At 38.2% G+C, this 13,216-nt stretch overlaps 1 pseudogene; it reads left to right on the plus strand.

Moving 5' to 3' along the window:
- Window positions 1-540: 540 nt before the first annotated feature.
- The window catches only part of LOC105994208, an 18,746-nt pseudogene continuing 6,070 nt past the window's right edge, over window positions 541-13,216 (plus strand).

The raw sequence follows: 13,216 nt of genomic DNA on the forward strand, positions 1-13,216 counted from the left end.
AGTTTGAGAAACACCACTGTGAAGTATTTTTTGTGAATGCAGTTATGTGAATAATTGCTGCTTGCCAATAACAACGTACCATACTGAGAGTAAGGGTCAGCTTTATTTTGCAAGGGGATCATCATCTCATAGTGGACAAAAAAATTCTCATATTCTGTTGCTCTGAAAAGATAATGACTCGTAAGAGTATTAGTTTTCCTAGAGAATCAAAAGCAGCTACAAGGGGAGGAATAGCAGTTCATCAACTCCAGTAACAACAAATGCCAGCTTGACCTGTGTTGCTATTTCTGACACATCACCTTGCAATTTTCATCGCATTATGCTGATGGATGCTTTTCCTCCTTTTTTTTTTTTTGTTGTTAGAGAAGGACTGACCTAGAGATTGCTGCAGGCATTTGGAAACACAGTCTTCCTTTGTGTCTTCTGTTAGACCTGATGTGTCTACTGAAGGAACTCTTACTGGGGTGATATTAAGAACTTTTACCAAGCATATGATTGTGGAGATATTTGAGCCATCAGGGCAATCTCTTCTCCCATGACATGACAACTTGTGTCAATAATAAAAATGAATTCGTGAAAGGAGATGTGGAAACAGTAGAAATCAGAGGGGTGCCTGGAAGACATACTAAGGGAGAAGGTGAGGAAACCAGGACTAAGCCAGGGGAACTCAATATGAGGAAGGATATGGAGCTAACAAACCTAGAGCTAGAAATGGGGATGAAATGGCCATTGGCCACTCCTGCGCTGCTGCTTGAGTGTCTGAAAGCACCAACACCACCTGCAATTACAAAATTCCTTATCAGTTCTTCCCTACCCCTCCTCAGAAGGTGAATGCTGTGTTTAGAGAAAAGAAGCCAAGATGTGGCTGTTATATACAATGACTGCATTACTCTTCCTAACAGTTCGCATTAGCTAGAGAAGTAGAATATAATGAGCTTTTTAAACTGGGAACCATTTAAGCTGTGAATAGAGAAGATCCAGGGTGAGAGAGTGCACTGGACACAATATTACTAAGACTATCAGTCAAATTAGTTAAAATATGGTCACTTTCTTGGTGAGGCTCATGTTATAGATAACTGTAACTTCTGAGCAATCCCAGCTAGCTTTGCTACTCAGATATTTTCAATACTATGGCTGTGTGTCAGGTTAAATTAACTTGCTACTGTGTAAGCTAAGCTCCTTTAAATAAAGAGGGGAATGTTTGGCCAATTCAGACAAAGAGTAATCACCCCATAAAAAGCTGTTTTCACCTTTCTCTGCCCTCACAGTCTTCAAGTTAGGTCATCTAATACTCTTCATTTATGCTGCCATTATCTCTTGTTTGCTCCTTTCTCTCCACATTGTTGCTGTGATCTTCTAATGGGTTCCTCCAATTTCCTCTTTACCACTTCCTGTCTGTCTTCCAGACAGGAGCCTCCCTAACCAACCTGAGATGTAACCTAGGTCATGTCAATGCTTTGCTTTTAAACTCTGACATTTTGTTTTATCCCTAAGTTCTAACTTTAATAGAACCTTGCAAATCTGGCCTGCCACTCCCCTCCTAGGCCAACTCTCTAATGTGAATAGATTTCCCCATTTGTTTTTGTCCAGCCATCATAGAGTCTACTTCCTCATACATACTGAACACACATTTCCTCAGGGGCTCTGCTTGGATTATAATTCCTTGAGATAGACATTTAATTTATCTTTTACTTGCTTTTCAGCATGGGCTCAAAAGGTGCCTTATCAAATGAATTTCATTAAACACCTTCTAAAACCTCTGTGCACCAATACTTATATAATTTAAAACTATATGAAGCATTCATTATTCATTTATCTTTGTCCAGGTACATTTCCCCGAGCTAGAATACCACTCTGTGGGAGCAGAGGTTAGTTGGTTTTGTTTTCTATTGCCCCAGTGCCCGAGAGGATGCCAGAAATATATTAAGGAAAAAAGCTCAATTGATATTTTTGAATGATTTTCAGGGCTTATTCATATGTCTGGAATTCTGCTTGTTTTCTCTCTTTACTTGATTTATAAGTGCATTTCCACCTTTCTGCTTTTGTTTGACTCTTTTTTCCCCCTTGGTCTTGGGTGCTCTGCCGTTTTCCAGATCTACCTTTTCTTCAAGTCCCATATTCTCCAGGAAACTTTCCTTGGTACTATTCTTAAAGCTGAACATATCTCTCCATTTTTCTGGCACTGTGTGTGTCTCTCATGTCTCTGCCCTACTGTACACTGATTTATCTTCATGACTGGCAGTTATAAAAAGTGTGACCATGTCTGATTTATTTTTGTCTCCTAACCCCCCACTAATACTTATTGCTGAACACACAGCCAGTGTTCAATGCACATTGGGTCAACAAATAATCACTGATTTATTGTGACAATGTTGATTTGATGGCTGGGGACTCAGATAAGAAATGGTAGTAGAGTGCTCTCAGAATCCTAAAGTTTCCTTATCAAAATGTACTCTTGATGATCTTTAGGGTTTGAGGTTTTGTATCTGTTGGGGGAGATGTAGAAAAATATTGCTTTTGAGTGTGGTCATTAAATAGTTTCTTTTCTTTGGTGCCAGTACTAGGTCTTGAACTTAGGACTTTGTGTTCTTACTTGGTTTCTTTTGCTCAAAGTGGAACACCAATTCTATCACTTGAGCCACACCCCTCATAGACTTTTCTGCCCAGCCTGGCATCCAATCTCTGGCTGAGATCCTTAGGTCTCAGCCTTCTGAGTAGCTAGGATTAAAGGTATATGGCACAGTACCCAGTTATCATTTAGTATTTTTAATGGGTGCTGACAGAAAAATTTATATAATTTATAAGAAAAAAATTATAATTTCTAAAAAAGAGAAAAATACTTAATAATCAAGATATCAATTGTGTTGCTTAACTATCTCTCTCACCTCCAGACTGGGTTAGTAACTGGGGAGAAGGTTACTATTAAGAGAATCCTATCAGCATCTTTCACTGCCTGCCCTATCTTTCTGTTGAAATATTTCCCTATAGCCTAGTGGGAAGACTCAAGAGCAGGAAGAAATCATGTTTAGGAAGACATCTGCTTAAAAATCTGATTTTTCTTAGCATAGATTTCCAATTCCATACTGTTAAGGCTTTGCCTTGCAAGTTTACACTGTACCGTGCTGTGGAGCCTCTGATCTAATTGGGTAGTTTTGCAGTGGTGACATTAGAGCTCATTAGGCATTCTCTTATCAGTGGCGTAAGCTGTGAGATTTGAACCAAACGAAGGGTTTAGATTCTAAATGAGAAATATAGATTAGCATTTCACATAATGAAATAATGGACTTCAGTGTTACCTTTCTAGTGACAAAAGCTGGAACTTAAATCCATTGTAGGGTTCCTTGTTTAATCAATAAGTGAAGGAGAGACACAGAAGATTTATTTCTTCTGAGGCAACAAACACTATCATTTTTCTTAATTATCCTTATGTTTGCCTCTCCTGCTTTCAGAGTCTTTGCAAGTAAAAAGCCCTCTACATTAAGAAAGGGATGCCAAATCTCTTGTGTTTTTTCTCTCTCTCCCATACATGCAATGCAGTTTGGCTGTTTGGATTTTTTTTTTGCCTCAATACTTATAATTCTTAACAAAAACTTTAGTAAGGGCAAAGATTTTGCAAGGTTGTCCAGGCTGTCTTAGAGGCCAGAGGTTCCAGCTGAGGCAGAGAAATATCAAGGCAGCTGTAGGAGAGAAAACAAATACTTTGAACTTTGGATCCACAGATGGTAATGCCTGCCAACTGTTATGAGCCAATGAATATCTGGCCTATCATTTGTCATATTTATTGCAGTACATAATGCTGTAATTTCTCATGGCATGGTTATTTATCTTGCTGGGTTCTCTGAACAGCTAAAACTGCAGCCATGTTAGAGCATATGTATACCTTTTGGGTTCCATCTTTAAATAGTAGTCATGCACATGGGCACAGACCTTCCCCCTCCAGGGACTGAGATTATAAGTGCTGCCAGGGCAACTAGTGAGAAGATTATGGAAAATTGACAATTGGACTAGTGGTTCCAATCCTGCTCTGAAATGCATAGCCATTCAGTTAAAAGGGAGCAAAAGCTTTCCATTGTAGTTTCTTCCTTTTTTAGGGATATAATAGTGTCTTTCTGAAGTGTGTGGGGAGGTATGAAAATGATGAGTGTCATAGAAGTCTCTTTTGAACTTGCAAAGATCCCTCCAATTTTACAGTAAGAAAAGGGGCTCTAGGAAGGAGAATGAGGATAGGAGGAAGAAGGCATGTTTCTCTGTCATTGGTTTCTGAAAGCAGTCATGGAGGCACTGTGACATCAAAAGGAGCAGCAGGAACACCTGTCTTTACTGGCACCTCTACTACTGGCAGTGGTGAACCACATTAGGCCACATGATGCCTGATGACAGAAGGTGTGACTCACAGGTGGGCAGAATCTTCAAGGTAGTGTTGCTCACCTGGCACATATCAGTGCCCATGATGAATCACTTCATCCAAATGGGGCTTGAACATGGGACAAATTTTAGTGCACATTGGAGCCTCTGTGGATGGTAGATGTGACATTGTAGGCAGTGCCCATCCATCCTGGATTAACTACCTCTACTTCCTGGGGCATGGAGATTCACCTTGTGATGGGCTACTCTACTATTTGTGGTAAAGGTGTTTTGGGCCATGCAAGCCTTCAGAATATGATGAGCAGCATCAAGGCTCAGCTTAGTCATTGATGCTTCACATAATAGCTTTGATCAGAAATGTTAACAATTATTATTTCTAAGAGTTTGGAGTTGTCTCTCCACTTCCCTTTCATGAAAGGCAGCAAAATAACAAGACAGTAGTCAGCAAGACAGAAAAGACCCTACGATGATTTTATGATTAGGGCTAATGTTAAAATGTGATGATTATAGTGTGAAAAGCATGTGGGCTAGGAAGGTAGTTCAGTGGTCATATGCTTGCCTAGAATACACAATGTCCTGAGTTTGATACACAGTCTCCACTGCCCCCTACTTAAATCCCTACTAACATGTCTTAACCATGTTAGTCTGACTTTCAGTTTTTGTGTTCCGTTCTGTCTCAGGACTGTCCATAAACAAAACCCTAATAGGCCAAATAATTAAGGAGAAAAAGAAGACCTGAAAATGTAACTCTCACAGTATAATTCTGAATTGTTTTCTTTTCTCATGAGAAATAAAAAGGTGGTATTCCTGTAGGCTCTAAGGCCTGGTGAGGACCCAGTGCTAGGGTTATCTCAAGTTTAAAAGACTGTGCTCAAAGGGGAAAAAAAGACAGATGACCTAGTACAAATATGAAACATAGGTAAGAACCTGCATGAAGAGAACCAGAGAGGTTAAAACTCAGAATGAATGGAGACTTAAAAAAAATGACCCAAAGAGGACAAAAGCTTTAAAGTTATTGTCAGTGCTTAGCTGTTGGAGTGACATTCGAATGGCAAAGAACCACTATTTTGAGTCCTCTTTTGCATCTGTCTCCCAGATTAGCAGAATGCTTTTAAGACTAGAAGGTTAGAAGAACAAGTGGTTCAAGTACTGGAAGGCCAACAGAGACAACAGGAGAAGTTCATGCGGCTCTAAACTAAGAAAATGTTCCCATTTTCTGAAAAGGACCTTGTATTATTAAATAAGTGGTTTGGGCATATTTAATAAGGAAGCTAACTTTGGTAAGAGGGCCAGAGCCATGAAAGAAGGTCATAGAGTTAAAACAATTGAGCCCAGTTGGCAAGACAACTTTGGGGAGTAGGGGAGGAGGGTGGGAGGAGGTGGGAGGGGAGGAATAGTAGGAGAAACACAAAGGAGGGGGTAACAATGCTCCACAAGAAATGTACTCATTGCCTTACTGCTGAGAGAGAGAGAGAGAGAGAGAGAGAGAGAGAGAGAGAGAGAGAGAGAGAGAGAAATAAAATATAAAAGTTAAACCTGTTAATGAAAACAACATGGGAGACAACATGTACTAACTTCAGTATCGGAAATCTATACCCAAAGGGAAAAATTCCTTAGCACAGAACAGTAATTCAACTGTGATGATAGACGAAAGTTCAGATTTATGGTTTTCCTGAAATTATTCGAAAGTGTTCTTTTACCCCTTTAGACCCAAGAAGTGCCTTTCTAGGATATGACTATTAGCCTTCCAGTTTCCCATTATCTCTCACAAAGTAATTGGAAGTGATGATCTTAGTGGAAGGGTAATTTTAATTGGGAAGAAGTTGTGGAAGGTTTGGATGACAACAGTTTCTTGGAAAAAGAGCTAGGAAATGAGTGGATAAATATTTGTTTCATGGTGACCCAGGGCCAGGGAATGAATGGGTCTGATCCTTAGTTCTCTCACCTTGCAAAGGAGAGCCATAGCTAAGCAACAACTGAGTGCTTCCTTCTTCACATTCCTTACTCAACTCCCTTTCCATTCATTATTTTTTGGTCTATTATATAATATTTTTTAAAAGTCCAATTCACCAGTATTTTGAGTGAACTGCTTTAAATAAATAGCAAGCTCTTTGAAATCACTGAAATGTGACAAGAAATGAAAATACAGCAGAAATTCAATCAGAGCAAGTTAGGTCTAATTGTCTGCTTTTATCCTACTGTAAATAATCTCAAGGTGCCCTCCTGCTCGCTGCAGCTCTCAGAGCAGCTTATGCCCCACGCAGCACAGTTGAAAGACACTGACTGAAAAGGGATGGAGGTTCTAGCAGGAGTTCTGCCACTAATTAGCAATGTGACTTTGGACAAATCTTTTTACATCTTGGCGCTGTTTCCTCATCAGCACAATAAATGAGTTGACCTATATTACCTCCTAAGTCCTTTCCAACTCCAGAATTTTAAAAAGCCTGTGATTTCAAGCCAAAAACTGTATTATGGAATGAGGTGACAGCATGCATACATAAGTACAAGTTGATTAGGGGAATGGCATAGGATTTATTTCTTAAATTGACTTTTACAATAATGAATCATGGAGTAAAGATACAGAAAAGAGAAATACATTTAACGTAAGTGTTCAAGGAAGCACTGCATAGTTTAAACAATGGTTGAAAATAACCTTTCATTCTTTGCCCTTGTATTTTCCCTAATGGATGACATAAAATGGATGTTCAGGCTGAATAGTGGCTTTCATTCAATTTTAAGTCACCCCGTCCTGTTGTATACCACTGCTTTCCAAGTTAGCTGACATTGCAGGATGTAGCACAATGCAGAATGAAGAGTTAGAAATGTGACATGCCCTGTCAGAAACAATACTTGCTTTTAGCAGATCAGCTATCATTTAAAGGCTGGTATTTAGAACAGTCCTTAGATAATTCAATATCTTTGTGTCTGTGGTAGAGAGGATGTCAACCTGAGTTAATGTTTTTGCTTATCAGATATGATGGGACAGAATGACATTTAAATAGTTGAGAGAAATCAGTCAGAATATATATAGTACTTTTTTTTTAATCAAGCAAATCTTTAAAGAACTTAGCAATGGCTTGAGTTCCCTGCAAACATGACACCCAAAGAAACAGTGATAATTGTGACACACCACTGTCCAAGATAAACCCAGGCATTTACTATTGCTATCTTTTCCTCCTTGTGATCACAGTCTTGTAATTTTCATGGAAACAAATCTTGTGAAGGAAAAGGTGGTTAAAAATGATGGAGGTTTATTTATTTAATATTTTCCCCTAGGGTTGCTATATCATAACTAACTGTGCTAAATTTTATAGCCTCTCCCATGTATTCAAGTCATATTGTGTGCTCTCGTAAAATAGTAATTCAGGAGATCCCTGATATTCCTGTGAAATGTCAAGTTGGCCACTCTTCTCCTTTCTAGGCACTGCAGTGCAGTGTTCTAAGGGTCACATGGGCGACATGGCAAAATGGGATACAGCCTTTCTCTTACTTCCTTCTAGAGTCTCATAGGATATATAAACATGGTGCTGATGGTATGTCTATCCATGGGGAACTTTGAAACACATTATTGGGAGTCCTTTCTTTACCTGGAGCTCTCTGTTTCCCAGGGCACCAGACAGGTATCTAGAAGAAGGGGATAGGGAGTTTTCTCTCTGGGCCTGGGCGCTGTCCCTCAGCTCTTCATCTCAACACTAGTGCTCTACCATTTGAGCCACAGTGGCACTTCCGGTTTTCTGGTGGTTTATTGGACTTTCCTGCCCAGGATGGCTTTGAACCACGATCTTTAGATCTCAGCCTCCTGATTAGCTAGGATTACAGGTGTGAGCCACTAGCACCTGGCTTTTTTAATCTCTTGAAGCGAATAAACTTTTATTAGGTCTTCCTTACCAGGTTGCTGAGATATCCAGACAGAATTCTCTGAAATGTACTGGCACCATGGGTTCAAGCTGAGATCCTTGACTATTTGTTCAACAAACATTTCCTGAGCATATTTTATGTGGGACAGACTTTCTCTTTTATTCCAATTCTTTCCCAAGGGATTTATTTTTTTCCTGTGAAAGATTGAATTTGAAATGGAGAACTGACATTTAGCACACCTCTGAACAGAGACCATGAAGCCATTTTCAAATAAAACACAATTAATAGAGTAAGAATGTACTTTGAGAATTTAAAGTTTCTATAGCAAGTATCTTTATGCATACAGAAGGCTATTATGAAATAATTTTAATTGTCTGATTAGACATCTTTGTAGAGGAATAGAAACAACTGGAAAAGTGTGCATTCAAATTCTCAATGACTGATAATTTCAAGTCTAACATTCTCCTTAGTGGTAAGTAGACATATATTAGTACAAACAAGTCCTGTTTATGTTGTTTTAGAAATATGTAGCATTTTATTAACATTTATCTTAGACTCTAGACTGTCTGTGTATACTGGTTTTCCTGAACTCAAGGCTTGAGCCCTGTCACATAGTTGATATTTTCACCCAAAGCTAGCACTCTACTATTTGAGCTACAACTCTACTTTCAGCATTGTTGGTGCTTAATTGAAAGCAAGAACCCAGCTTGGACATTCTTTTTTTTTTTTTGTCAGTTGTGGAGCTTCAACTCTGGGCCTGGGCTCTGTCCCTGAGCACTTCAGCTCAAGGGTAGTGCTCTACCACTTGAGCCACAGTTCTACTTCTAGTTTTCAGGTGGTTTATTGGAGATAAAAGTCTCATGGATTTTCCTGCCCCGGCTGGCTTTGAACTTCAATCATCAGATATCAGCCTCCTGAGTAGCTAGGATTACAGGTGTAAGCCACTGGCACCCAGCAGCTTGGACATTCTTTTTTTTTTGTGGTCCGTCGTGGGGCTTACTCTGGGTTTGGGAGCTGTCACTGCGCTTGCGCTTCAGCTCAAGCCAACTGCTCTACTGCTTGAGCCACAGTGCCACTTCCGATTTTCTAGTGGTTTATTGGAGATAAGAGTCTTATGGACTTTCCTGCCTGGGATGGCTTTGAATCATGATCCTCAGATCTCAGCCTCCTGAGTAGCTAGGATCACAGGCATGAGCCACCGGTGCCCGGTGAGCTTGGACATTCTTGATGAAACATTTTTCATATATTCTTTGTACAAAATTACTCGATTACGTTTAATATAATCTTTTCTCATGAACAAAGTAAGAGAAATGCCACTCCCCGTGGAATTTATGTTTGCTACTCAGGTCACTACAGTTTAAAGAGCTTTGTATTTGAAGTCTTTTGAAAATTGCATATTAATACTGGAGCATTATGATGTTAGTTTAGAAATGGGTAAGGTACAATTTTTATTATAATTTTTTTATTTTATTTACTTTTTTTGTCCTTAGGTAGTTATACCAAGAGGCTTTAATTCACTATATGAATTTATACAATGAATCTTGACCAATATCACCTCTTCCATCATATAATGGCTCTTATAACATTCTCAATTTTAATAAAAATGTCTGCTGTTTACACATGTCTCTGAAATATATGGCAGCATTTTGTACTAATGACAAAATATTGTTGCCTTTCATATATAGAAATGATATTCTGACAAAGATGTGTAGAGATGTATCAACCAGATCAATATGCAATCAATAGTTGACTGCACATAAAATGGAAAATTCTGTAGTCTCTATTGACAGAATCTCACATTGTTTGTAGCTATGTCTTAGAGTTGTGGCTTCCATGTACAAATTAGTGTATGGATTCAAGTAATCAATAAAGATGTAGTTTAATTGATATATTTATGTATACATATGTATATTGCTTGCTCTATATGTACATATAACAACTTGGTCTTTTATATCATCAAACCCTTAGTCAGAAGAATATGCAGCTTTGCTGCTTCTGACTGTTGTAGAGTTGTGTGGTTCACCTAAAGGATGTCTTTTCTGTAAGCTATTTCTGTTTGGCCCTGTGGTCTGTTGTTTCTCCATACCTCTAACTTAGTCAAGTTATACTGTTGTGTTGCATTTCTGCATCAACCTTCTTGGAAATACCTATCCAAGTCCACTGTGGTCCTACACTATGCACATTCCATAATCTGGCACTGTGTAAGGGAGACAGAGATAAGAATGCCCCTTGCAGTTCAGTGAGGGATCGAAAGCTTTCAGTTAGTGATGGTTCCAATCTAACTTTCACTTGGCAATCCCTTTATTTTGGCAAAATAAAAATAACTAATATGTAAAGAATACAAACTATCACCAAATAATAACACACTTTAACAATTACTTCTCTTGAAACAGTTCTACAAGGTAGTTACTATTATTTGTTCCATTTTATAGATGAGGGCACTAATGCCCAGAGAGATTGAGACATTTACCTGTGGTCATACACTTAGAAAATAATGGAGCTAGACTTTCAAATGGGAGAGTTTGTCTCCAAAGTCTGTGCTCTTCATGACAAACAAATGGACAAAATCAATGAAACCCAGCACTGGTCCTGTTCTTACTTGGGGAAAATAACTCTCCTTGCTATGATGGTCAGTAAAGACCAAAGCCTTGACCAGGCTATGTAACTGAGACTTCCAAGGCAGTAAAATGTTGAGCAGAGAATCTGACAGACTGGAAATAGTTGAGATCATTCACAGTGAGATATTATTATTTTATTTTTGTTGTTACAACATCTGAGGTGGTTTAGGGCTTTGACCTTTCTCAAGGTGTAATTCTTCAACTTTTCTTCCCCAACTTTATAAGCTGTCCTCTCTCTTCTAAAACTTTCCTTTTTGGATTTACTAAGTAACAATGCATTACTGCTGATTTTCCCCTGAATAATTATAACCAACTGTAGAAACAGGTGAGATATCATAATGATGAATAGGAGGTATGTAAGGTAAAGTTAAGTACAAACACGTTGCCTATTGGACATTTAGGTTTTGTTTTCTCTTTTCTTTTTTTTGCCCAGGAAAGACTATGGAAAAGTTCTAGTAGATAGTTTACCATCTCAACACTTAGGTTTTTGAAAACTGATTTTATTAGCTACTGATTTTTAGAGTTGTAATTATTTCAGTTGATAATCAATGGTATGGTGTCATAAAAGTATAGTTTAAATTTCATACTATTTTTATATCAAGAAATAATTAGAAAAGTATAGGTATAAATAATTATACTGTATGTACAAGTAACATGTACTTTAAAGTCTCTCCACTTATGAGTCTAATTACAATCACTTTCAAACTTTGTAGACTTAAAGGTGCCTTTGCAGAGCAAGAGACTTATAGAGAAGAAATTCCTGCTACTTTGAGAATGGAAATTATTGTCATGATGAACTGTTAAAACAAGGCTCACAGAAATACACCTTTTGATCTTGGGAATTTGTCTTTACCAATGTTGTTGAACAACTATATTTTCAAAGTATTTTATTTCAGAACAGTTTGAATGTACAGAGAAGTAGACAGACAATTACAGTGAACCTCCCAAACACTTGTTACTTTGTCAATTTTATAGTCAATTTTATTTCTATATACTTCACCTACTTTCTTGTCTCAGAATATTTTGGGAAAAATCCCAAAGCTCTATAAATACCTTAGGTTATATGTATAAAACACGATTTTCCCCCTGTCTTTCCCTTTTCCTTTCTCATAAACATGCCAAAATAGAATGATCAGATGTTACAAAAGAGGTTTTAGGACTCTTAGCCACCATATCACCATATCTGGTCAGTAACCTTATTTCCAGCATAGTATTTTCTGGGAGAGTCCATAAGTTCTTTGGGTCATAGTCACTTGCCTCCTCTGATCTTAGCTTTCCAGTTCTGTGTGAGATTAGATTTTATCAGTGTCTTCCTCTAAGCATGCTTCCTAAGCCTTCCTGCATTAAGGAAGATGGAACAGCAGAGGACTAAAAATCCCAAAAGTGGGGCAATGAAAACCCAAGAGGAAAATTGAACCAAGGGAGACAGGAACATGTGGAGCAGATTCCAGCCTCCCATCTCAAGAGACCATTCTTGGCAGTCGGCCATGAGTTTCTTGGCCCAGGCACAATCTGCCCCATATCTCAACAGTGACAACCTCCCTAATGCATCTTTATGTTGGCTTTTCATCCTTCCCAGAAATACTCTGTTTTCACAGTTCTGTTTCCTGGAGTTATATCTCATGCCTACAGGGAATGCAGACTTTGTTTCCCTAGCCTTGAAAACAGGTAATACAGAGCCATGTCATATTGCAATATGCTACACATTTCCTAATTTTCTTTTTAAAAAATGTGGTAGGATACACGTTACAACCTTAAATATTTTTAGTGACATCATGCCACACAATCACCACTACCAATCATCTTCAGAATTCTTCATTTTGTCTCACTGGAACTCTGTATCCATTAAACAACAACTTTGTTTTCTCACACTTCCAAATCCTGGCAATTGTCATTCTATTTTGGATTGTGCCCATGACATTCTATCTTTGTGATTTTGACTACACTAGATATCTCATATAAGTAGAATCATATAGTATTCATCTTACTAGTGTATTTCAATTTGCATAATGCCTTCATAGTTCATTCATATTATGCCACATACATGAAATGTATTCTTTCCTCTTCTAGGTTGAGTAATATATGATTGATACAAGATTTGTTCTTCAATAAATACTTGATCTTTCACATTTTGACTTTGTGAATATGATATTAGAAAAACAGGCATACAAATAATTTTTTGATTCTTTTGGGTATGTACCACAAGTCAAATTGTTGGTTCATATGACAGTTCCATTTTATATGCTTTTCAGCAGTGTACTGTTATCTTTTTTTTTTTTTGGTCCGGTCGTGGGGCCTGAACTCTGGGCCTGGGCGCTGTCCCTCAGCTTTTCAGCTCAAGGCTAGCGCTCTACCACTTGAGCCACAGCGCCACT

Source organism: Dipodomys ordii, unplaced genomic scaffold (genome assembly GCF_000151885.1).
Source record: "Dipodomys ordii isolate 6190 unplaced genomic scaffold, Dord_2.0 Scaffold5, whole genome shotgun sequence".
NCBI classification, from domain to species: Eukaryota; Metazoa; Chordata; class Mammalia; order Rodentia; family Heteromyidae; genus Dipodomys; species Dipodomys ordii.